The sequence below is a fragment of the Chlorocebus sabaeus genome, chromosome 4 (assembly GCF_047675955.1).
Source record: "Chlorocebus sabaeus isolate Y175 chromosome 4, mChlSab1.0.hap1, whole genome shotgun sequence".
In the NCBI taxonomy this organism is placed as follows: Eukaryota; Metazoa; Chordata; class Mammalia; order Primates; family Cercopithecidae; genus Chlorocebus; species Chlorocebus sabaeus.
In genome coordinates this window covers 66,115,085-66,142,351 of record NC_132907.1, presented here as the reverse complement: position 1 = coordinate 66,142,351, position 27,267 = coordinate 66,115,085, and the positions used below count along the sequence as shown (strand labels likewise).

The 27,267-nt window shown below is 35.8% G+C and overlaps 1 pseudogene; it reads right to left on the bottom strand.

Annotated features, from left to right (window-relative positions):
* Positions 1 to 27,267, bottom strand: part of LOC140711548 (uncharacterized) — a 74,500-nt pseudogene that overhangs the window by 13,276 nt on the left and 33,957 nt on the right.

Here is a 27,267-nt window from a genome sequence, read left to right as displayed (position 1 = left end):
TGAAGTCACTCTCTTTTTTCTATTTGCTATACTATTCTATCCACAAACTTCACTTGTTGAAATATCAAAAACATATTCTATCTTTCTTTATTTTTTCAAAATTTGCTGTGTGGAAAGATATTCTCTGCTTTGTAGTCACAGTAAGTGTTCTAAAATGTAATCATACATTTCCTTTACTTAAAGACCTATAATATTGTTATATTGATTGAAGAATAAAAATAAATTTTTAACATAAATTCATTAACAGTTTTATAAAAAAAAAATCAAGTAAAAACTTCTAAAACTGACCTAACCCACATATTCAAAAGAGAAAATCAAGATCAAAACCATAGTAAAGAGACGGAGGTGGAGTAAGGGTTAAGAAGCACCAGCAAAGATTTAAAAAATGTAATATGTTTGTGTCCAGCATATCCACATTCAGTTTATCTGTTGTACCACCACCAAAACAAAAAGCAACAACTAAGCAAAACAAATAAAATAACTGTTTATGACAGGAAACATACTTCTGAAAGATGACCAAACCCTTTTTTCTTGAAATTCATCAGGTTGGGAATGGCATCACATCAATGAACATGCCCCTAAATGTCAACCAATCGCTTATAGTCCCAACCTCATAACCACACATTTACAATTAACATCAACTTGCTTCCATATCTAAAAGTTCACTAATCATTGAAGTCCATACTTTCCAAGAAAATCTATGTAAGATAGCAGTTTGCTCTGCTCAGAAAGATTGTGCTTTTACAATGTAGTTTTCCAGGATCTCAGTAAGCAATGAATTCAGGGGTGTGCGTGGCTAATTTTAGATACCAACTGGTAGTGTTGTTGTTTGATGGAATATAATGATCTGGGCATCAATCAACGACTTGGCTGATGGGAGCAAGATTGAAAGATCAAGTATGAGCCTAAACAAGAGTGATGTGGATGGATATGTGGAGAGAACACAAAATGTGAGAATTTTTGTGTCTTATGTTAATGCTTAGCAGGAACTACCCATACCAAAAGAGGTTCTCAACAATCAAAAGGAACAGTAATCCTATGACCACAAACACTTTGCCATTATAACAGAGATAAAGGATAAAGGAAGCGCATGTGCTCACCAACATGGATTTTCGTAAAGATTAATTTGGCTACTGCCACTGTGAATATTCTAACCAGCCACCAGTAGAAACCAACACTGTGTCTTCAATATACTACCATTTCTAAAGGTAGACAGCAAATTTTATCAGACCTCTTCCCTTCTGAAAGAAACAGCAACTTGACACCAATTTTGAATGTGTCTGCTTTCTGTGTCTTTAATGCCATTCAAAACACCACTACAGAAGTTTTAAAGAATGTCCTATGTTTGTAATATGTGCATGACATTGAGTGTAAGTTATTAACCCTTTCAATAGCAAAGGAAGTGCTTCAATGGGTACATGGCCAAATAATCACCTGTCTTACTATACATGATGTCGGCAGAAATCTGCGATCTGTGAGCTCAAACAGCATTTAAAGAGCTCATCTAAGACAGAAGATCACCACAAAACTCTGCAGGAGTTCTGTCTCTCCTCCCGGATGCTAGGCCAACAGGCAGTATATGATGTTTTCACTCTTGTATCGATTAAAGGAGATGAGAATGGAGAACACTTTTTACTACTGCGTGGAAATATTTGGGTTTATTGTCACTGCAACTGGGAGTCTACAAGATTTGACATCCTGCTAGACTGGGTGTTTTCTGCCAAAGAGTATCATAAGGTTTCTGCAGAATTTGAGTCTAAAGCTACCTCTCCTTCACTTTTAGGTTCCTCTAGATGAAGAATGATAAGGGTTGGAGGGGAAGGATTGAGGGAAAGGAATGTAGTCTACTGGCAGATTCCAATAATCATAAGGATCTATAACTACTTTTACAGACTGGAAGGAATCTCAACCCATAAAATTAATTGTGGCATTTCTTGAAACTTTCATGATTGTAAAACAGAGAATGTGAAGTTATAGAAACTTCATCCTCAAAAGAGAAAGCCACTATTGTCTCAAATATCTCTGTTATTAAGTTCTAGGTTATACCAAATGGTAAGATAGTCAGCCAGACACAGTATTGTCTGACTATGAGGGAAATACAGAATTAGTGACAAAGGAGAGAGGTAGATTATTAATTACATATTCAACATAAACTACAGAAGTAAATATTTAATCCACTAACTTTCTTACATTAAATCTTTGAAGAGATTAGAGGTCTACTTTTAAAGTGCCATAGATGAAGATAAGATTTCAGCCAGGCACAGTGGCTCACACCTGTAATCCCAGCACTTTGGGAGGCCGAGGCAGGCGGATCACCTGAGGTCAGGAGTTTGAGACCAGCTTGGACAACATGGTGAAATTCTGTCTCTACTGAAAATATACAGATTAGTTGGGCTACTGTAATCTCAGCTACCCAGGAGGTTGAGGCAGGAGAATTGTTTGAACTCAGGAGGTGGAGACTGTAGTAAGTGGAGATCACGACACTGCACACCAGCCTGGGTGACAGAGTAAGAACCTCCCTCAAAATAAAATAAAATAAAAAGATTTAATGGAGGAATAGAACAGTTCTGAATGGTGCAGGTATGGATTGTTTCTGACAGCTCTTGTGCTCCACTATGATTCCCAGTGTCACTTCCATGTGTTTTTCATTCATGACAATATTCAACTTTCCATAGGTCACAATCAGTTTCATGCTAGCACAAAATGACTGTACCCTTAATCAGGTCTATGCAATTCAGGAGTGCAAGGCAGTTAATCACTCAGGACGAGAGCTTCTTACCAACTAGAAATGAAAGCCTGTGAATAAGCGCCTCCATTTTTATTCCCTAGACGGATGGTCGTAGGAACATTAAATATATCTTCTCAAGTGGTATCATGAGATAAAAGTGGCAACCAGTCATAAATGTGGCTGACTCAAAACTGCATTTTTGCATTGTTTTTCTTTCTTTGATATGTTTTCCTAATTCCTAATACTTTTGGGTCACATTTTCCAGTAAAGTGGATTCAGAACATTATTTGAGGATGTGATTTCTGGAGAATCCAGTGTGTGTTGTGCGGTGTGTGTGTAAGTGTACACTTACACAATTGGAACATTTTTTGGAAATTTTAGATTCTCCGTACTCTGTAAAAGTAATTTATGACCATTATAATAACTGAACTCTGCTAGTAGAGGGCAGAGTATTTCCTTCTCACTCCTACCCCCACCCTCATTATTTGGAAAACAAATACTTGATAAAATTAAGTAAAATAAAATAAAGTACTTAGAGTCATTCAGAGTGAATGGTATAGAATGGGTCAAAGGTGAGAGTTAAATATAAGTAGAAACAGATTCTTGAGTGCTTTTAAAGCTAAACTGAAGATATTTCCAAAGTGTTTAGAGAGTCATTGATAATTTGAGTTTGGAAGTCACATTTTGAAAGCTGTGATTTAGAGAAATTAGACACTCATGTGAGAAGGAATGATGCATGAAATGATTTGTGTATGGTTGCCAGAAGAGAGGCTATTTCAGTAACCCAGGTGTAAGATGATGAGCTACAGAGTCAAGGTGGTGGGTGTTGGCAAGTAAATAAAATGACACATTTAACGATATTTGGAGGGAGGGATTGACATGATTTGATTGCCTATTAGATAAATAACTGATGAAAGAAGAAAATGTATTAAAAATAACTCTAGGAATATCAAGCTGTGCACAAGTAATTTTCTTCCTGAAACTCTCATTTTTCATAAAGCAAATGATCATATATAAAGAAGTGGCTGTATTGTACTAAAAAGTGCAGATTTAGGAATCAATAAACTTATTCAACAGATATTGAGAGTATATTTCAGGCTAGGCACTAAATATTATGCTAAGGCTAGCGTGTGGTGAATAACAGTGTATAAAACAAGCAAAATATAACCGTCCCAATTGCCATTTATTCTATAATGGTAGAGGGAGGGAGGAAGGACCAATCAGAACAACAAATTAACTTTCAAAAATACTACAAATGCTATGGAAAAGCAGAGTTCAGTGAAGAGACTCAGAATTTCTGGTTAAAAATTTTAATAGAGTGAATAGGAGGAGCCTCTTTGGCAAGACAACATTGGAATGAAGACTAAAGGTGAACCAGTCGGCTATGTGGGGATGCACTCTCAAAGCAAAATGAACAACTGATGAAAAAATCCTGAGGCAAAAGTTTCAGAAAGGAAAGAGAAGCCACCTTGAAGAGGTTCCCACAAAGAAAGTTTAGTATATTTATAAATCTAATAAGGTTTTTTGACATGCTTCTTTGAGTTTTTGTGCACATTCTTAATTTCTGACACACAGAAAACATATCAGAGGCTTAGTTTGTATTTCATTATTCTCCACACCTGAAATTATGTATTTATCAAAGAAGCCTTGCAAACAATTTACAAAAGCATGACTGATGTCTAGTTATGCTCATTATTATTGTGGTGTCATTACTTCTAGGTCTTGTCAGCAGCCTGTGCCATCTCTATATCTACGTCATAGATTCCATCTATGAGTTCATAGGACACTTTTGATTCCAACCCTCCCACTGCCAAAAGGAAATGTGTCTTTTCATCTTGCCATGTTTGTATCTATAGCTCCCTTTTCCCATACAGAGTATCCGATATCCCAACTACATCCAAATTTGTTAAATAATTTCCTCTTACATTATGTACAACATTGTATTAGAGTTGAATCACCAATACTGCTACCAATAACCAGCATCCTAAGTTCAAGGTTTTTATTGTTGTCAGACTATGTCTCACAGAAAAAGTATAATCCAAGTATTCTGGTCAAAGTCACTTAAAATGATTCTGTGTGTGTGTGCGTGTGCATGTTCTATATTTTATCAATTTCATATACTTATTGTTTTGTTCATAGTTCATTTTAATTTCCCTTTCTTTTAATATAATTGAGATTTAATTATATTGTTTGAATGTGGGAATCATATGGTTCAAAAATTAAAGTCTCAATCTTTTTCTATCCCTACTATACTATTGCTTTGCTTATTGGTTACAAATTTAATTAGTTTTGTTTTCATGGTTTATGGTTTTGTTTCTCCAATAAAAGATTGCACATACATAATAATATGTCCCACTTTTTGTTTCCTTACAAGTAGCAGTATAATATATACATATATTATTTTACACAATACTTTTTTAAAAAAAGATTTTATCCTGGAAATCACTTCATATCAGTTCATAAAAGTCTTTTCATCCTGTTTTACAATTTCATAGTATTCATTGCTCCCTATATTGTAGTTTTCAACCAGTCTTCTGAGGAAGTTTTTGGACTTTCTAGTATTTTACAGTTTCAAATAATGCCACAATAAATATCTTTGCATGTGTTTGTATGTTGGAAGTATAATTTAAAGTAATTTTTAAAAGTAGAAATGCTAGCTGGGCATGGTGACTCAAGCCTGTAATCCCAGCACTTTGGGAGGCCAAGGCGGGCGGATCACCTGAGGTCAGGGATCGAGACCAGCCTGGTCAACATGGTGAAACCCCATCTCTACCAAAAATAGAAAAATTAGCTGGGCGTGGTGGCGTGTGCCCGTAATCCCAGCTACTCAAAAGACTGAGGCAGGAGGATCACTTGAAACCAGGAGACAGAGATTGCAGTGAGCCGAGATGGTACCACTGCACTCTAGGCTGAGTGATAAGAGCGAGACTCCGTCCCAAAAAACAATAAAAAAAGAGAAAAAAAGAATTGCTAGGTTTCAAGTACAATTGCAAGTTTAGTTTTTTAGATGTCATATTCTGTACATAGGAGTTATACAAATTTTGCAGCCCCTCTAGCTATGTATAAGAGTGACTCAGCCTATAGCTTGCCAATAAAGTGTATTTTCAGGGTTTTGAATTTTTGTCATTGAGAGATGAGAAATAACATCAGAGTATAGTTTTAATATTCACTTATCTATTGTTGAGTGTATTTTATAATTTTCAAAAGCCACTTCAAAATGTATGGGGATGTATGTTAGAGTACTATTCATTTTATATGTGTGAGTTTATAACTTCTGCACATTTTTTGATCAGTTGTTTAGTCATTTTTTATTCAGTATTTAAGAAAGTATTTATATAATAAGAAAATTGGCCTTTTTTATTACAATTTTGTGCCCCATTTTAACATTTCATGTTTCTAATTTTTTAAATGCAATTATTTTATAAAGTTGAATATATTATTTTATTGCATCTGAATTTTTTAGTTTCAATTTAAACTTTGTTCTCTCGCACTCAGATTAAAAGTGAATCCACATGTAGCTTGTTTTTCCTGCTTGTATAATTTAGTTTTTTTAATATTTAGGTAACATTTATTTGGTGTTTATTCAGATATATGTGTTCTTTAGGTATTCAATTTTATCAATTTTTGTTTTTCAAAATGCCTATCCAGTTTGGCCAACACCACATAATATAACATCAACCTTTTCCTCTGCTATTTGTGATGCCACTTAATTGTATATGAAAATTGCCCCTGTACTTGGGTGTATTTCTGAACATTCTGTGCTTTTCCTCTGGTCTACGTGCATTGGGATAGCTTAGAGTTTATGTTTTTGCATCTGACAAATCTAGAGTCCCCTCATTGACCTACTTTTCAGTTTACTGTATTATTTCAATTGCAATGGACTGAATGTCTGTGTATTTCTAAAATTCATACTGTGAAACCTTAATGTCAATGTAAAGACATTTAGAGGCAACGTCTTTGGGAGACAATTAGGTCATGAGAACAGAACGCTCTTGTATGGGATTTGTGTCCTTACAGAACAAGGCTAGAGAACTAAATAGTCCTCTTTCTACTGTGTAAGGATATAAGAAGTTGGCAGTCTGAAACCTGGAAGAAGATCTTCACCGGAATCCAATCATGCCAGCTTCCTGATCTTAGACTTCCAGCCTCCAGTTACCGGAAATAAATTTCTGTTGCTTATAAGGCACCCCAGTCTATGGTACTTTGTTTAGCAGCTCAAACTGTCTAGGAAACAAATGTGTGTGTGTGTGTGTGTGTGTGCACGCGCGCACGCGTGTGTGTGTGAACCTTACAATCAACTGTTATATAGGTGAGGTAGAGGTATGCTATGTTTATTGGAATTGCACGAAATTGATTATGTATTACAAAGATTGCTTGTGTGGTGTGTTTATGCAGATCAATGGTGAAGATTGTGAGAAATAGTGGAAATAGTATAATCTTTTGCTGTTGCAAAGCATTTATTTCATTTACTACAACTTATTGGGGGCATAAATATATATGGATGTATTACACACACACACACACACACACACACATATTTCATTCCATTCAAATGGAATGAAAATGAAATATCCAGATGAATGGCATATATGCTGTTACAAAAAAAAAGATTGAAGCTAATTATTTCTCCAAGTATCCTGACCTGAGCAATCAGAATGAGAATGTTGCTATCCATTAAATGACACAAAGCAGCGGAAGAAACAGGCTTGGTAAAATTAGTGAATTTTGAGAAGTTTTTTCAAAAAAATACTTAAGAGTGATTTGGAATAGGAAGTAAGATGTAAGAGCCTGGAATTTTGGAGAGAAATTTGTGCTGGAGTTTCTGCACAATGAGTCTTGCTATCTTTCCTACAACTGCTGATTTTGATTTTAAGCACTATGTCTCCTCAAATTTCTCTATTGCCTTCCATTTGTTGAGATCAGCTTACTTTGGTTATGTAAAGAATACACAGACTATTTGCCAGATTTTGTACTGTAGTTGTCTAAAATAGCTTCCCTTTTAGGGATTACAAATTGATTAATCCTAGCCCTAATTTGGGGGTTTAAACACATAGTAAAATCACATATAAGATATTAGGCAGGGTAAAGTAGCTAAAAGTGTAAGGATCATGATGAAGAATTGTTATAATAAATATAAGAATATGAAAAATACACCTTAAAAATAGATGCTTCATACAGTTCTCCTTACTAAGCAATTCAAACAAATATATCAAAATATAGAAATTTTCAATTTTCTTCAGTAATAAAAAGCAGATATGAGAAAAGGCAAAAAATCAACAATTTTACACTTGAAAAAATCAACAATTTTACACTTGAAATGAATAGTTTATGACTTTTCCGGTCTTATATCTTTATTTTATGATTAAATATAATTTTTGTGTGTACATCCTCAAATAGTATTTGGTATACAATAAATTGTATAAAGAGCTGGAAATGAACACTCTGCCTGTAATCTTTCTAGCTGTATATCAAATACATAAAGTATAAATAAAGTATTCTTTAGTTTGGAACAAAACTTCCGTGTGTGTGTGTGTGTGTGCGCGTGTGTGTGTGTGTATGATTATGTTCCTAAATACAGTTAGGAATTTAAAGATGTTATAAATTCTAAACATTATTAAAAAACAGAAAAAATAGCATCCAAACGAGGTAGAATTTTAAAAGTTGGCTTCATGCGAGAAGTGACTTTCTAGTTCTATAGATTGCAAGGAGGGAGAAGATAATTTATGGCTTTGTAAATGGCTGAAGTAAAGGCTAAAAAAGAGAAATAAACCTAGTGAATTATAAATATTGTTATAAATATGTTGATGGAAATATAGGAATATATGGAATACAAATAGAAATATTCACACATATTAAATATGTGGATGTGAAAAACATGTTTGCTCCAAAGTACCATAAAAATATACAGCTTTTTCTTATTTATTGTGTGTTATTAAAATTACATTCTACAGGAATAAGTTGCTAGTAAGATGCATTACAATGAAGAAGTTATGGAACATGAATTAGGAAATAACTTTTGAAATATTTGGGGAGATACAGTCATGAGTTAAAATAATAGCACATGATTTGTTATTTAAACCTCAACAACTACTGACAATCAAATGGAAATAAATAAATCATCTCCAAAGTATAGGGGCATGTAACAGATATTTTAAAATTATTATAGAATCAGAATTACCAAAATAATGTGCATTGTTAAGTGCCTTTGAATAAAAATATAGTTCCAAGTTTTTGAAAGGTTATGTTTATATAAATAAAGCAGAACTGAATTGGACTCACTGAAGAATTATAGGTAAAACCTATACCTGTGATTTGTATGTATGATTAACAAATTGCTATTTTTTTCACTTGAAAAATAAACACAAATATTTGACTCTTATAAGATGATCCTCTGTTGTTTGATATATAATTTATAATTAAAGGTTATGTCTTAGAAATCTAAGGTGTGTGTTACTCCAGAGTTTCTGTAAGCTATTCATTTAGCATGCCTTCAATAGATCAGTAGAGTGCACTGACTTTTAGGCAAATCCATTGTATTATTATACTTGAGCTGCCATAACAAAATATCACAGACTTCATGGCTTAAATAACAGACATTTATTTTCTAACTTCTGTAGACTGAAAGTCCAAGATTAAGATGCCAACAAGACTGGTTTTTGGTGAAGTCTCTCTTTCTAGTTTGCATGTAGTCACCTTCTTGCTGTGTCCTCAAATGAGCATGACCTTTTTAATATGCCCATGAAGACAGAAAAATCACTGGTGTCTCTTCCTCTTCCTATATGAATACAAGTTTTATTGACTTAGGGCCCCACTCTTGGCCCAATTTAACCGTAATTACCTTCTTAAGTTACCCATCTCCAAATACAGATACATTGTGGGTTAGAGCTTCAACATATAAACATATTGGGAGAACCCAGTTAGCCTATAATCTATATAGTCAGATTAAAGAGCAAGTAAATAAACTTACAGAAGAAAGTTTTAAAAATATCCCAGGTGGTTTTTTACACTTTCATTCCAATCTTCATTTTCATAAGGTGGGGATGGAAAACAAATAAAGTGGTGGCATAACAAATAATTCCCAATACTAATACTTTATGTCAGTAGTAATCCAGAAAGTTTTAAAAAATGTATCTTTTGTGTGTGACAACACGGATGAACTTGGAGGAAATTATGTTAAGTGAAATAAGCCAGACACAGAAAGAAAAGTACTGTACATTCGCACTCTTATTAGAAATCAAAAACAGTTGATCTCATAGAATTTGTGAACAGAATAATGATTATCACAGACAGGGGAGGTTGAGGGGGACATGATGAGAAGAGAATGGTCAATGGAAACAAAGCTATAATTAAAAAAGAAGAATAAATTATTCTGTTGTATTGCACAGGAGGGTGATTATAGTCAACAATAAAATATTGCATGTCTCAAAATAGCTAGAAAACAGAAGTTTGAATGATCTTACCACAAAGAAATGATAAATGTTTGAGGTGATGGATACACTAATTACATTGATTTATTACACAATGTATGAAAACATGGCATTGTACACCACAAATATATATCATTATTATGTCAGTCTTTAAGAAGTAATGATAATGGCAATGCATGGAGATGTATGTGGAGCTTTCACTTTAGAAAAATTAACATCTTTGTGAATGCCACAAAAAACATAATTTTTTATCAATGTGAATTACAAATGAGTTTTCCTGAAGAAATAATAAGTACAAGTAAATTAATTCAAAAAAAAATTTAGGTGGGTTGTTTATACCACTTTAAAAAATGTATACCATATACTATTGATGGAAATAATTTTATTGCTAATATATGGTTTTTATAAAGTGATTTATACTTCGAAACTCATTACTTCTATGAAAATCACAAGCATTGTATTTTTTTATAATTATAATCTCATTTCATTAATGATGAGAATTTCAAATTATCAGAATTTAATGTTACAGGTCACTTTATGCTGTCATCAAGTATGAATGATGGTAACATTTGGCCATTTGAGCTTTACATATATTTAGAGAGTAAAACGAATATAGCGTTGAGATACAGTTAAGAATTTCCATCCATCTCGTCCACCTTTCTCTGTAGATAAAGACAAGGCTAATTTGGGCATATGTTTTTATCATGCAAAGTGTTTTGTTTACTTTTTACTGTAATTGTATACAACCATACAAACATATAGGTGTGTTTTATGTTCAACAGTCACATTTTTGGCAAGATACAGTGCGCAGTATTTTATGCCAGGATTCAATAATTGAATATTTTTTCTATGACTTTTTTGTGCCTATATATATAGAAGTAATTCATTTATTTAACTATTACATTATATTTTTAATGACATTCTTTTCTCATTTTGGTAACAGAGAGGTTGTTAGGCCATTTCTTTTTATTTTACATTTTTATTGTATTTTTTTCTAGATTTATTCTGCTAATATTTTACTTAAAATTTGAAACTGCATACATACATAAGGTTAGACTATGCTTTTCTTTTTCTTTTCCCAGATTAACACTTAACTGGTTTTGGCATTAAAAACTATGTATTCATGCAGTCACATAATGTAATTATATATAAGCCACATAACATTAAGGAAAGAATTTTTTCAATTTTTAAAAATGTTATGGATTGTGTTATATGAAATAGGAAGTATTTTTTAATTTTTTGTTAAAAATTTGCATAAACAAGTGAGCTTGGTTTTATATTTAATTGCTTTATTTTGTTGACTTGTTGAAATCTGTGAGTTAAAGACCAATACAGATTTTCAAAGCTGGGTGTGTCGGTTTTGGTTGGGGCTATCTACAAGTCATGGTTGATTTTCTCTTTAAATTATCACAAAGTTGATCATAATATTTTCTAATTAATTATTTTTATATTTTAATTATATTTTAATCCATTAAGGGCCTTGCCCTATTTTTCAGTTTTGGCTATTAATATATGACTTCTCCTTTCCTTTTTTCTCTTGATCACTTTTCTTATAAGCCTATTTTTTGTTAGTCATGTTAGAGAGTCATCTTTTTATTTGATTGTTTCTATTTCATTATATTATTTGCTCTTTATTCATTTTACTTTTCTTATTGTATTTTTCTTTGAGTTTATACTTCATTTCTGAACTGACTAATTTGACTATGTTAGCAAATTTGTTTTATCCTAGTTTTCTAACATATGCTGTTAACATTATAATTTTTCTTCAGTAAAAATTATGGTTGAATTCAATAAGTATTACATAAGGATTTTTCCTGTTTTTTTTTTTTTTTTTTGAAATTGTGTATGTTTTCTAATTTCAAGGATTATTTGTTTATGAAACAGTAAAACTTCCCTGGCAAATTCTTGTTCACTTCAAAAATATATGGGCATTGGCCTCTGGGAGAAAGTTAAGATTTCCCCAAAGAAATTCTATCTTCTGAATGATGGATTTTTAACACACATATTTGTATGGACTATAAACACACATTAAGTAAATAAATCATGCTGTAGGCAGGTAATCCTCTGGATAATGAAGGCTTATTATTTGGTAACAGAAATATTATATCATGATGAGATACTAAACCAGAGCCAAAAGTGTTTGGGCTGCTGCTTTGTTAAAGAAGTGGTTTGGAATTATTTTACAGTAAATATTTCATTACTAAAGAAAAAAGTTCAGAATGATTGGAAGCAATTTAGTTTTAGAATAATTTCCCCAAGGATTATAAAGGAAAACTAATCTCTAGGTACTTTAAAGTCTCTCTTATTTGAACTGTTTATAATCAATGATTATTATATAATTCTAAAATGCTTACATTTTTGGAAAGAAGAAATATATAAGATTTTACAGACAAATGTAATTTGAAAATAATTTTATGACTGTAACTGACTTTTTTTTTTTAAACAGTCTCATTCTGTCGCCCAGGCTGGAGTGCAGTGGTGCAATCTCAGCTCACTGCAACCTCTGCCTCCTGGGTTCAAATGATGCTCGTGTCTGCTCGTGCCTTAGCCTCCTGAGTAGTGACATTTTCATTCATGGAATTAAAACCTGAGATCGCTGACTTGTTGGCAGCCCAGGAATTACACAGTCATTGGTCAATGTTGGCCTTGATACCTCTAAAACCTCTTTTCGGTTTTTGTTTTCCTCTTACTAACCCCTGAAACTGTATTCCATCATCTCTTCATTTTCATCATGTCACTTTTTCATGATCCACTGTCATTTATTTTTTTCTTTTTACTTCCATATCAAATTAATTCAGAGTGGGATGAAAGGTGATGAACATTAGCTTAACTACCAAGTGATAAGGCCTCAACAGTCCAGGCAAATTCTAGCCTAATTTTGCATATGTTAGCAATTAAGCTCAAGGAATCCAAAAATAATTTTAATGTATTGAACTCATGTTGAATTAGGTGAGTGAATAATTTCTTTTAATATTCTCAGATAAGTGACATTTAAAGAATGATACTAAATGATTTTAGAAAGCTGGTTAATTTTGCAAAAACTCAAATAGTTCACATTCTTTTCTCGATTGATCTTTATGTTCCACTTTCTTTGTTTATTTGAGTACAATTTTAATTTGTGTTATATTTGTTAGGAAGAAAACACATGTATAATAGTACCGCTTAATTGTATTAACATTTCTGCATTTCTTTTATATAATACACACAAGATAACTTTAAAAAACGCTATGAAAAAATCAAAGTAAGCCTTGTTCTCTGAAAAATGTAGTTGGTATGGCCCTTACCTGAATACCCAGAAGATATGTCCCCTTCTAGAGGTGTCAGCATCATTCTGGGAGGTGAACAAGAGTGTTAGTCCATTTGCATCGCTAAAAACAAGCAAACAAACAAACAAAACCCGCAGGTTCTATAATTGATAAAGAAAAGTAGTTTATTATGGCTTACAGTGCCGCAGACTGTACAGGAAGTATGGTGCTGGCATCTGCTTCTGATGCAGTCCTAAGGAAGCTCCCAATTATGTCAGTAGGCGAAGGGGAAGCAGATGGCATCACACAGCAAGAGTAGGAGAGAGAGAGAAAGTGCCATACACTTTTAAACAGAGTTTGCTTGAACTCAGTGACAGAACTCACTCGTCACCACACAGTGATAAGCTATTAAAGAAGGATCTGTTCTCATTGTTACAGTAGGTAGCTAGTCAGGCACAAGCAGCTCAGCAGAGGTCTCCCCCAACCCCACAGGGAATGTCACGCAACCATCAGGTGATGGTCAGGTGGTGGTTACACTGTCTTTTCACAAAATAATATTAATTGGTTGCAGCCAGTGCCGGAGAAGGGCAGTCTCCCAATAGATAAAAACACCTGAAACTGTTGATCAGCAGCTTCCCGGTAAGATCTCAGGAGTTTGGGAAGTGAGTCCAGACATGTGCATTAAGAGGTAAGATGGGGCCATATACGGTGGCTCATGCCTGTAAACTCAACATTTTGGGAGACCAAGGCAGATGGACTGCCTGAGCTCAGGAGTCCCAGACCAGCCTGGGCAATATGGTGAAATTCCATCTCTACTAAAAAATACAAAAATTAGCTGGGCATGGTGGCATGCGCCTGTAATTCCAGCTACTAGGGAGGCCGAGGGAGGAGAATCACTTGAGCCCAGGAGTCAGAGATTTTAGTGAGCCAAGATCACACCACTGCCCTCCAGCCTGTGGCAGAGTGAGACTCTGTCTCAGAATACAAAAAAAAAAAAAAAAAAAAAAGGCAAGATGGCAGGGTTTGACTGGTGTATGACCTCATAGGGACATTTGACTATGTATATATACATATATATATAGAGAGAGAGAGAGATGGAGAGAGGGAGAGAGAGATGGAGAGAGTGAGATAGATAGAGAGATGGAGAGGTATATGAAATAGGTTCATGCTATTTATAGAGTCTGAGAAGTCCAGACTCCAGGGAGCTGATGACATAGTGCCTATCTGAGTCCAAAGGCCTGAGAAGCGGGAGAGTGGTTAGTGTAGGCCTGAGTCAGCATTCAAAGGCATGAGAAGACCAATATCTCAGCTCAAAGAGTCAGTCAGAGACAGAATTCAGACCTTCAGTGAATTGTGTAAGACTCTCCCCAGTAGGGAGGCAATCTGCCTTACTCTGTCTAGTTATTCAAATGTTAATATCCAGAAATATCCTCACAGACACACTCAAAAATAAACTTTAACCAAATATCTGCACACGTTGTGGCTCAGTTAAGTTGACTCATACAAGTAGCACTCTCACTGATAAATGCTAATGTTGAGAATCCTGCTACCAGTATACATATCATACAGCTGCAACCACAAGGGTTGGAACACAGCCTTTTAAATTATTTATTTATTTATTTTTTATTTTATTTTATTTTTTTTTTGAGGGGGTATCTCACTCTGTCTCCCAGGCTGGAGTGCAGTGGGGCCATCTGAGCTCACTGCAACCTCCACCTGCCAGGTTCAAGCAATTCTTCCGCCTCAGCCTCCCAAGTAGCTGGGATTATAGGCATGAGCTGCTGCGCCCACCTGATTTTTGTATTTTTAGTAGAGACAGGGTTTCATATGGCTCAGGTTGGTCTTGAACTCCTGACCCCAGGTGATCCACCCGTCTCGGCTTCCCAAAGTGCTGGGATTACAGACGTGAGCCACTTATCACTATTGCACTATGTTTCCTGAGCCTATATAGACTGTGGCCAGTGCCTCCCTTGTTATGCAACTCCATAACACCCAGGTTGGAGAGCGTCTCCTTGAGTGTGATGTCTCGTCCAGGTCTCTGTATTGCCATGTGTGCAAGCAGTTCTGAGGAACATGTGTACCTCCTACAACACTTATGTCCTTAAGGATTCCACAACAGATACAACTCCAGCAAGCTTGGTAAGTATGCTGCTTGTCTGTTTGCTCTTGTTATGTGAAGAAACAATACGGAAAACTGGAAAAAATTAGCACTCGAGATCTTCAAAAACACCTATTGATAAATGCTTACTTAATAAAGATTTGTTTTAGTAAAAACAACTGATGAGAAGATGATAATGAACAACTTGGAATTATGAAGGCAGAAGAAAAATGGAAGAGCTCAGCATGTTCTGACAAGAGCTCAAAAAAGAAATATTAAAAAACAAAATAAGCAGGTACTGAATGCACAAACTTTCTGAGCTCCAAGTCTGGATCCAATGAGATTCAATTAAATAATGATAACTAAAGTATTACTGAAAGATAGTGACTGATATTATGTACTTATGTTCATAAATCAAAGGGAACCATTAAAAGAACAGTAAAAAAAAATTTTTTTAAAATGGCTGAGCATATGACAAACATTTAAATATTAATAGTCTTTTTTTCTGTACTAATTACAGTCAATTAGTAATGAAGAAATGAATTTCATAAAACATTACAGCAAAAAGTAAATGCATGTTTTTCATGAAGAAACAGCAGATTATGTGTAAGGTCACTATAGATAAAACTATAAAATAATTTAAGATATAAGAAGAGACCTAGATAATTGGAAGGAATACCTAATCCATGATGGGTAACCTCTGTACCAAATGATGCTAATTTTCCCTAATGTAAATATGTCACATACTCTCAAACAAAATTCTTATTTTTATTTCTTGGACTTTGTAAGATGAGTCAAGCATTTGTGGAGAAAAATAAAAGGTCATGGATTTTTAAAACAATTTGAGAGAAGATCAAGATTGAAACATATGCTCTATAGGTTGCTAAGAGATATTGGGAGGTAGTAGAGTATAATGGTTAATATTTTTATATCTCAGTCCATACTGCTAGAACTTTTCAGTCATTAGCTATATGACCAGGAACTAATAACTTAATTTCTTTTTGCCTTTGTCGGTTCATATGTAGATAGGCAAAAGTAGAAATTAAAGGCACTAATATCTCTAAGCCATTATAAATAGTGTCTTGTTAGCTATAGTTTTAGTCTGCTGTTTCCCAGCAATATTTGTTGAAAAGACAATTTTTTCCATTGTATATCTTTGGTATTTTTGTTGAAGAACAATTGACTGTATAGGCATTGATTTATTTCTGGATTTCTTATTCTCTTCATTTGGCCTATATGACTGTCTTTATGCCAGCACCATACTGTTTTGATTACTGTAGCTTTCTAATATAATTTAAAATCAGAAGGGGGAACCTCCAGCTTTGATTTTCACACAAGATTAATTTGGACTATTTGTGGTCTTACATGATTCCATATGATTGAAAGAATTGCTTTCTCTATTTCTGTAAAAAAAAAAAAAAAAAAAAAGAAAGAAACAAAGAAAATGCTGTTGGAATTTTGATAAGGATGTTTTGAATATGCAGATCTCTTTGGGTAGTATGGAAATTTTTAACAATATTAAGTCTTCCAATTTATGAGCACAGAATGTCTTTCCATTTGTTTGAGGCTTTCTTAATTTATTGCACCAAGGTTGTGTAGTTTTCAGTGTATGAGTCTTTCATATCTTCAGCTAAGTTTATTCGTATCTGTTTTATGATGTTTGTTGCTATTGTCAAAGAGACTATTTCCTTAATTTACTTTTCATAGTTTACAGTTAATATATAGAAACTCTACTAATTTCTGTGTATTGATTTTGCATTCTGCAACTTTATTGAATTTATATATTTGTTCCAACAGTTTTTATATAGAGTCATTAAGATTTTCTATATATAAGATCATGTTATCTACAATCTGGGACAATTTTAGTTTTTCTTCTCTGATTCTGATGCCTTGTTTTATTGGCTAATAGCTCTGGCTATTCTTTCCAGTACTATGTTGACTAGAAGTAACAAGAATGGGATTGCCTTGTTCCTAATTTTAGAAGGAAAGCTTTCAGTTTTCCCCCCTGAGAGGTGAAGTTCAGAGTGTGACCCATGAGGAGGTTCAATACAATCAAAAAGAACTGCTCGAGTGTTCTAATTTATATAAACAGGTATCTGAAGAACAGGCACAAGAATGGATATAAAGGATGTGGGATCATGGTGGAAGAAATATAAAGTTGGATCAGGTTGAATTTATTGATTTGGGCCTACTAAATAGGGACTCTGCATTTAACTTTGCAGCTTGGGGAGTTAAAAAAGGTTCTAATAGTTTATTTTCTTGGTTAGCTGAAATATGGATTAAAAGATTGCCCAATGTGAGCAAGCTAGAAATGCCTGATCTCCCTTGGTTTAATGTAGAGGAAGGAACCCAAAGGCTTAGGGATATTGGGATAGTGGAGTGAATTAGTTACTAATTCCAGCTGTATGGGTCCAGAAGATACACCCTTGACCAATGTTTTGTGGAACAGATTTGGGAGGGTAGCACTTGCATCTTTGAAGAGCCTTGTAATTGCTATTCTCTGTATGTCAGATATAACAGTGGGAACAACAGTCTCTCAACTACAAAATTTAAATACAGTGGGAATAATTGGATGTTGAGGCCGCAGGAGCCAAGTTGTAGGACTCACCCATCAAAGGCAAGGTGTGCATATTGTAATGAACAATAGAGGCAAAGCAGCAATCAGAATAGTCTGACTCCTGTAGAGCTCTGGCATTGGCTAATTAATCACAGTGTTCCTAGACATGAAATTGATTAGAAATCTACTGCATTCTTACCTAATTTATATGATCATAAAAGTTCCAAGTCAAATGGACAAAAGACTAATTTTAATGATAAACACAGAGAATCATAGTCCCTCAATCAATTTCCAGACTTTAGCCTGTTTACAGACCAAGAGCTGCTTTAATAAAGGGCAGGCTGGGTCCCCTTGAGGAACGCCCTCACTACACTACTGGCAGTTTATGCTGTGTATCTTTCTCCCATCCTTCTCTGAGGAGATCTCTGGCCTTTTGCCAGGGTTATTGTGCATTGGGGAAAGGGAAATGATCAAACATTTCAGGTACTACTGGACGCTGGCTCTGAGGTGACATTGATTTCAGGGGCACAAAACGTCATTGTGATCCTCAAGTTAAAGTACGGGCTTATAGGGGTCAGGTAATTAATAAACAAAGTTGTAGCTCAGGTTACTCTTACAGTGGGTCCAGTGGGTTTGTGGTCACTTCCCTAGTGCCAGAATGCATAATTGGTATAGACATATTTAACAGCTGGGGGAACCACCACATTTGCTCCTTGATTTGTTTGATGTGGACTATTATGGTGGGAAAGACCAAATAGCCATCCGAGCTGCCTTTACCTAGGAAAATATTATATCAAAAACAATATTGCATCCCTGGAAGAGTTGCAGGGATTAGTGCCACCATCAAGGGCTTGAAAGACGCAGGGACAGTGATTCCCACCACATCCTCATTCAACTCTCCTATTTAGCCTTTGCAGAAAACATATGGATTTGGAGAATGACAGAGGATTATCATAAGCTTAACCAAGTGGTGACTCCAATTGTAGCTACTGTACCAGATATGGTTTCATTGCTTGTGCAAATTAACACATCTCCTGGTACCAAGCATGCATCTGTTGATTTGGCAAATGTCTTTTTCTCCATTCTTGTTCATAAGACCCACCAAAAGCAATTTGCCTTATTGTCAAGGCCAGCAATATACTTTTACTGTGTTAATCAGGGGTATATCAACTTTCCGCCTTTGTGTCATAATCTTATTTAGGCAGAACTTGATCGGTTTTCACTTCCACAAGCTATCACATTGGTCCATTACATTGACGACATTATGCTGATTGGATCCAGTGAATATGAAGTAGCAAACACACTGGACTTGTTGGTGAGACATTTGCATGCCAGAGGATGAGAAATAAACCCAACTAAAATTCAGGGAACTTCTACCTCAGTAAAGTTTCTAGCGGTCCAGTGTTTGGAGGCCTGTTGAGATATTCCTTCTGAGATGAAGGATAAGTTGCTGCCTTTGGCCACTCCTACAACTAAGAAAGGCCTTTCGGATCTATTTGGATATTGGAGGTAAGACATTCCTTATTTGTTTGTGTTAACTCTGGCTTCTTTGTCAAATGACCTGAAAGGCTGCCAGTTTTGAGTGGGGTTTAGAACAGGAGAAGGCTCTGCAATAGTTCCAGCTGCTGTGCAAGTTGCTCTTGGGTCATATGACCCAGCGGATCCAATGGTGTTTGAAGTGCCATTGGCTTATAGGAATTCTATGGGGAGCCTCTGGCAGACCTCCACAGGTGAATCACAGTGGAGGCCTCTAGGGTTTGGGAGCAAGGCCCTGCCAACTTCTGCAGATGAATACTCTCATTTCGAGAGACAGCCCATGGCCTGTTACTGGGCTTTGGTGGAAACTGAATGTTTGACTATGTGTCATCAAGTTGCCATGTGACCCAATCTGCCTATCATGAACTGGGTGCCCTCTGACCCATCTAGACATAAAATGGATCATGCACAACAGCATTCCATCATCAAATAGAAGTGGTATGTATGTGATTAGGCTTGAGCAGGTCCTGAAGGCACAAGTAAGTTACATGAGGAAGTGTCTCAAATGTCCATGGTCTCCACTCCTGCCACCCTGCCTTCTCTTCCTCAGCCTGCACCGATGGCTTCATGGAAAGCTTCCTATGACCAGTTAACAGAGGAAGAGAAGACTAGGGCTTGGTTCACAGATGGGTCTGCATGATTTGCAGGTACCACTCAAAAATGGACAGCTGCAGCACTGCAGCCCCATTCTAGGACATCCATGAAGGACAGTGGTGAAGGGAAATCCTCTAAGTGGGCAGAAGTTTGAGCAGTGCACCTGCTTGTGCACTTTGCATGGAAGGGGAAATGGCCAGATGTGAGATTATATACTCATTCATGAGCTGTAGCCAATGGTTTGGCTGGATGATGAGGGACTTGGAAGAAGCATGATTGGAAAGTTGATGACAAAGAAATTTGGGAAAGAGGTACGTGAATGGACCTCCCTGAGTGGCAAAAAATTGAAAATATTTGTATCGCATGTGAGTATTCACCAACAGGTGACCACAGCAGAGGAGGATTTTAATAATCTAGTGGGATAGGATGTCCCAATCTGTGGACACCACTCAGCCTCTTTCCCCAGCCACTCCTGCCATCGCCCAATGGACTCATGAACAAAGTGGCCATCGTGGCAGGAATGGAGGTTGTTCATGGACTCAGAAACCTGGGCTTCTGCTCACCAAGGCTGACCTGGCTATGGCCACTGCTAAGTGCCTAATTTGCCAGCAGCAGAGACCAACACTGAGTCCTCAATATGGCACCATTCCTCAGGGTGATCAGCCAGCCACCTGGTGGCAGGTTGATTATATTGGATCTCTTCCATCATGGAAAGGGCAAAGGTTTGTACTCACTGGAATAGACTCTTACTCTGGATATGGGTTTGCCTATCCTGCACACAGTGCTCTAACAAGACTACCATTCGTGTACTCACAGAATACCTTATCCACCATTATAGTATTCCACACAGCATTGCCTCTGACCAAGGCACTCACTTTCTGGCTAAAGAAGTGCGGCAGTGGGTTCATACTCATGGAATTCACTGGTCTTACCATGTTGCCCATCATCCTGAAGCAACTAGATTGATAGAATCTAGTGGAAAGGTCTTTGAAGCCACACTTACAATGCCAACTAGGTGACAATACTTTGCATGTCTGGGGCAAAGTTTTCCAGAATGTATGCTCTGAATCAGCGTCCAACAAATGACACTGTTTCTCCTATACCAGGATTCACAGGTCCAGGAATCAAAAGAAGGAAGTGGCACCACTAACTGTCACCCCTTGTGATCCACTAGCAAAATTTTTGCTTCCTGTTCCTGCAACATTACATTCTCCCAGCCTATGGGTCTTAGTTCCAGAGGGAGGGACACTGCCATCAGGAGACATAACAATGATTCTACTAAACTGGAAATTAAGATTGCCACCTGGACACCTTGGGCTCCTCCTACCTTTAAATCAATAGGCTAAGAAGGGAGTTACAGTGTTTGCTGGGGTGATTGACCTGGACTATCAAGATGAAATCAGTCTGTACTCCACAATGGAGGTAAGCAAGAGTATGCATGGAATACAGGAGATCCATTAGGGTGTCTCTTAGTATTACCATGCCCTATGATTAAGGCCACTGGGAAACTACAACAGCCCAATCCAGGCAGGACTACAAATGGCCCAAGCGCTTCACGAATGAAGGTTTGGGTCACTCCACGAGAAAAAAAAATACGACCTGCTGAGATGCTTGTTGAAGGCAAAGGGACTACAGAATGGGTAGTAGAAGAAGAAGGTAGTCATCAATACCAGCTATGACCACATGACTAGCTGCAGAAAAAAGGACTGTAATTGTCACGAGTATTTCCTCCTTCTTTGGTTAAAAACATGTTTGTGCACATATACACTTGTACTAATAAAATATCTTCATTTTATTTCCTTTTTCCTTTATTATTTGACACAAGATTTATTGACCTCATATTAGTGTTTAAGTGTTGTTAACTTTATGTAATAGCATTTGGGTTGGGGATTGGTACATTTCTGGTGGTAGGAAGGATAGTTGTATTATGTTAGCTGTAATTATGACCTTATTATTGTCTGTATTTGAAGATTTTGTATGATCTCAGAAGATGTGTATGGGTTCAAGTCGACAAGGGGTGGACTTGTGATAGTTAATACTGAGTGTCAACTTTATTGGATTGAAGGAGGACAATATTGATCCGGGGTGTATCTGTGAGGGTGTTGTCAAACGAAATTAACATTTGGGTCAGTGAGCTGGGAATGGCAGACCCACCCTTAATCTGGGTGGGCACCATCTATTCAGCTGGCATCACGGCCAGAATATAACACTGGCAGGAAAATGTGAAAAGACATTTCTGCGTTAGCCTCCCAGCCTACATCTCTCTCTCGTGCAGGATGCTTCCTGCCCTCAAACATCGGACTCCAAGTTCTTCAGCTTTGGGAGTCAGACTGGCTTCCTTGCTCTTTAGTTTGCAAGCAGCTTATTGTAGGACCCAGGGATCCTGCGAGTTAATACTCTTTAATAAACTCCCCTTTACATATATATATACACACACACATATATATCCTATTAGTTCTGTTTCTCTAGAGGACCATGATTAATACACTTCCTTTTACCAAATGTTAGTATGCTTTTTTCTCCCTTCTCTCCTTTCTCGCCAAATAACCACATCCTACTCTAGTGGAAAAAAAAACTCTAAAACTCTTCCCATAATTGTATTATTTTCAATTCTAGCATCTCTAAATGATCTATCTGCCAGCTCAAATATAGTTCGTTGCTGTCTAGTGACCTCCCAAAGCAAATTATTCTCTTAAATAACCAAAAAGTATGGTGTAAACCACTTCTAGTATGAAATGGAAAGAATGCAGTTCATAGAGAGAAGTGGTAATTCTGGGCAGTAGCATCTTGTAAAAATTGTTAGACAGATACTGAGATAGACTATCATCTTGGGCATGGGCCATGTTTTTTTAATAGGCTCTTCATTGTCTGACTTCGTTTATGGGTTGAAATTATCTCATCCATGTTCTCTGTGTTTCTTGCCTCCAACCTCTTGGAGGTTCTTCATTAACCAAGATTTTTCTTTCCACAACTGAAGTGAGTGTTGGAAAAATATATGCCTCTCAAGCAGAATACATTTTGGAACCTACTCTGTACTCCAAAATATTAAGACTGACAAACAATATAAGCACTTTTCTGACCAGTCTTCTGGATTTCTTTTGCCTTTTTAGTATATAATCCTCAAGAAATGGAGTACATTTCAGATCTATATTTTTCAGTTAGCTCCCTGGGTCAGAGAAAATATCCAACATTCTTTTAGACACAGAGTTCTCAAATCTACTTGAGGTGTTTGCATTCTTGTCCCCAGGCCTTCTTCCTTGGCAACTTACTGGCAAACACCTTGAGTATATCATGCTTGACGTGAAAACACACTGAATTAAAATGTGTTTTTCCCAAGATTTGCGTTACTTAGTTTGCTAAGAGCTTTACTGATTGATGCTCAAAGCTTTTTAAAATTCATATATCTTATTGACTTTGTTATAAAATAAGCTACATATTCCATCATTTGATATAAGTAATTTCTGAATTCATTCTTTAACATTTAATTTCTGCTTTCAAACAAATGCATAATTTTCTTAGTTAGCTTGTTTTTTGTTGTTGTCGTTGTTTGGTTTGGTTTTGGTTTTTTGAAACAGACTCTCACTCTGTCACCCAGGCTGGAGTGCAGAGGCATGATCTTGGTTCACTGTAGCCTCCACCTCCTGGTTTCAAGCAATTCTCATGCCTCAGCCTCCTGAGTAGCTGGGACTACAGGTGCATGCCACCATGCATGGCTAATTTTTGTATTTTTAGTAGAGATGGGATTTCACCATGTTGGTCAGGATGGTCTCGATCTCTTGACGTCGTAATCTGCTGCCTCGTCCTCCCAGCTCACTTTTATATCTTGTTGAAAGTATCCAATGATAGTCAACACTACTACTGATAATTTCAATCAATTTTCCCAAAGCCATCAAAAGCAGATACACTTACTTTCAAACTAATACGGAAAACAGCTTAAGCAATATTTTTACTAGTGCATATGAAAGTCTATCTTGCCAAAACATGCCATAACTTCCATCACCACACACTATTTTATCACAAGAGCAAAGTCGTTTTAAATATTTTAAGTTTTTGTTTTTACAGAATGCCACTTCAATATACTAATTTCTATTATATATTAACAAAGGAAACAAACACTAATAAACAATTCCCAAATCTCGAAGGCTTGAGGTAATAAAGGCTTACATCTCACCCATGCCACAATATGATTATGTGTTGACAGGCTTTGGGTTATGGGCGTAGGCTCTGGTCCACTCCTGTGGTTCTGCCATTTCCCTGGGGCCGAGTTTTGTACTCTCGTCTCTATTTCTGGTTATAGACAAAGAATAAAGGAAAATGAAGGGGATACATCTGCTCTTAGCTCTTTAGCCCTGGAGTTGACATGCAGCCCTTTAAAAAAAAAATTATGAGTACAAACCAATCGCATGATCTCTCCCAGAAACAAGGGAACTGGGAAATGTGCCCTGAAATGCAGCGATGAAATACGGGATAAAACAGAGGGAGTGAGCAGAGCAGATACACAGTTACATATAAGAGGAAGTAAAATTAAAGTAGCTCTGTACTCACACCAAAAATAAACTTCATGTGTGTTACAGACCTAAACATAATAATAAACATCTTACACTTTAGGTGTAATTATAGCAGAATACCTTATGATTCAAGGTTGTGAAAGATTTCTTAAATGAAATATTTTCTAAAAACTTGTAGTGGACAATACTGTAATATTGATACGCATACAATTATTTTAAGAATTATTCATGAAACTACTTAATTCACAAAAATTATTCATAAAGACATAAATAAAAGTTTTAAAAACATACAAAAATATATTCAATACGTCTACATGATCAACAGTGCAATCTTTATTCTTTATTTTCTATGTTTGCATAAGGTATGGGAATTTCCCACTGTTCTACCAAAAGGGTAATAGTTGGTTGGGATATTTCTGACCTCATTCCACCACTTCTGTCATTCCTATTTAAGGAGTGAAGAGTTGATTTCCTGATTAGCGAATTTGGGAGAAAAAAATTAACATGGTGTACATAGCCACTTTCTTCTTGTTTAACAAAACCAGCCACTAAGAAGTAGTCATTCTTAGCAGGTCCATGTGGTACACTTTCTAGGGTAGGTTATGCATTTTGTGGCAGTGCCGAATGCCTGGGCTGTCATCTGGAGGCGAGAGTTCAGTTCAGTGGAAAGGATATTAGAAGCGTCTTTGGCCACTATGTAACTGCAGTTCCTGATTCAAGTCTATTAGTAATTAAATTTGTATTTTATTCTCTAGCCATCTGATTTGTATATTTTCTTCTTAATGAATTCTGAACTTAGACAAGATTTAAGGGAAGAAAATAATTCGCTATCCTAGAGTCTAGCATAATGATAAACATGCGGGAAATTAAGGAAATAATTAAGAGGACCTCCTTGTGGGCTGAAGGCTAGATCAAAGTTTTGCGCTACCTGGTAGGTTGGCTTTTAGGCTTTGACTTTAGTAAATGTGAGTCACAGCGTCCTTGATCACAATGATTTGTAGGAGTTATAATTGTGGATCTGATGTCTACCTGGTATTACCAGCACAGTCCTTGATAGTTACAGATTTTTTTTAACCCAGTATGTTTAAACTTAATTATATCCCAATTTAAACATCTTACCTTATAGAGATTGGATTATAGGTAAAAGGGGGGAATGAGAACACTAGTTAGTGCTTTATTTTTAAAATTCATGATGCTTGTGTATACTGGCTTTTCAAACCTTTATTAGTGAGAGAAAAATCTGTTGCTTTTATTATATTTTGTAGTCAGACCTCTAAGCTATGATTGTTAACTGTAAAGATGGTTAATTTATCAGAAAACTTGCTACACTGTTTAATTGCATGCACTTTTTAATTCTAATGATATCTGTGGAAACTTTTTTATTTTCTTATGTGCATTCATAACTAAAAAATAGTGGTTATTTTATTGATTCCTTTTTTATCTTTATAACATCTATTACTTTTTCATACTTTATCACTGGCTAGAAATTCTAGTTCCATGATCAATGTCACTGGTGATCTTAATCATCCTTGTCTCACTCCCTCAGAGAGTAATTTGTAGTTTTACTGCTAGGTTTTGTATGTTGATACCTATATTATATTAAGAAAGTGCCCTTTATTTCTTAGTTTTAGAAGAGAGTATCATCTGAGATGATTTGACTTCTTACAAATGCTTTTCTTCTGTAGTGTTTGAGAATATATACCTCTTAGGTACTTGGTTAAAGTAGTCAATAATGTTACTGAATTGCTAAATTTTCAAACCAACTTTGTACTTCTAGAATAAATCCAATTGTGTTTTATGTTATTTTTGTAAGTATTGCTGGATTGATTTCTTAATATTTTGATAACTATTTCCATTTTTGTTGATGTATAAAAATAGACGTGCACATACATGTGCTTCAGATGACTTATACAAAAATGATGGTAGCATCATTGTTTTCTGTAGCTAAAAATGGGCAAAAATTCATCTAACTGCAAACATAAATATATTGTGGAATAGTCGTGCATTAAAATGCTTAGGATCAATTCGAATGAATCAAAAAGATCTACATGCAAAAGCACTCATAGATGTCACAAAATTATACTGAGCAAAACATACAGCTACAAAAGAATACATTTGATGTAATTTCAGTTATAAAATTTAATAAACACTCTGTGATTGGGGACAGTAACACTAGAATCAGGGGGTTTGATTTTGTTCACTAATTTCCTGAGCTTGAGGCTGTTATAGTTACTACCTTTCAGTCGTCTTAACCCTGACACACCATACCCCAGTCACCATAGTCTTAATAGTTAAGACAAATGTGGTATGAGACAGAAATTTAGGGCTGGTAGTGAGCAGAAAGATGTCTCCACTACATCTTCTAGTAGTAAAAACTGTGAGGCAACCACCGTTGGGTGCTCTCCATTTCCCTTCTTCACTAGTTGCTAAGCTTGAAGAAATAAACAGTATAGTTGGCTGATTAGCTTCATCTCTGTCTGTCTCATATTGCTGCCTTACCTTCACACATAGAAATTCGAGTTATTCTTACTGGCAGGATTTCCGGAAGAGACTCAGGGGCTTTTCAATAGGGAA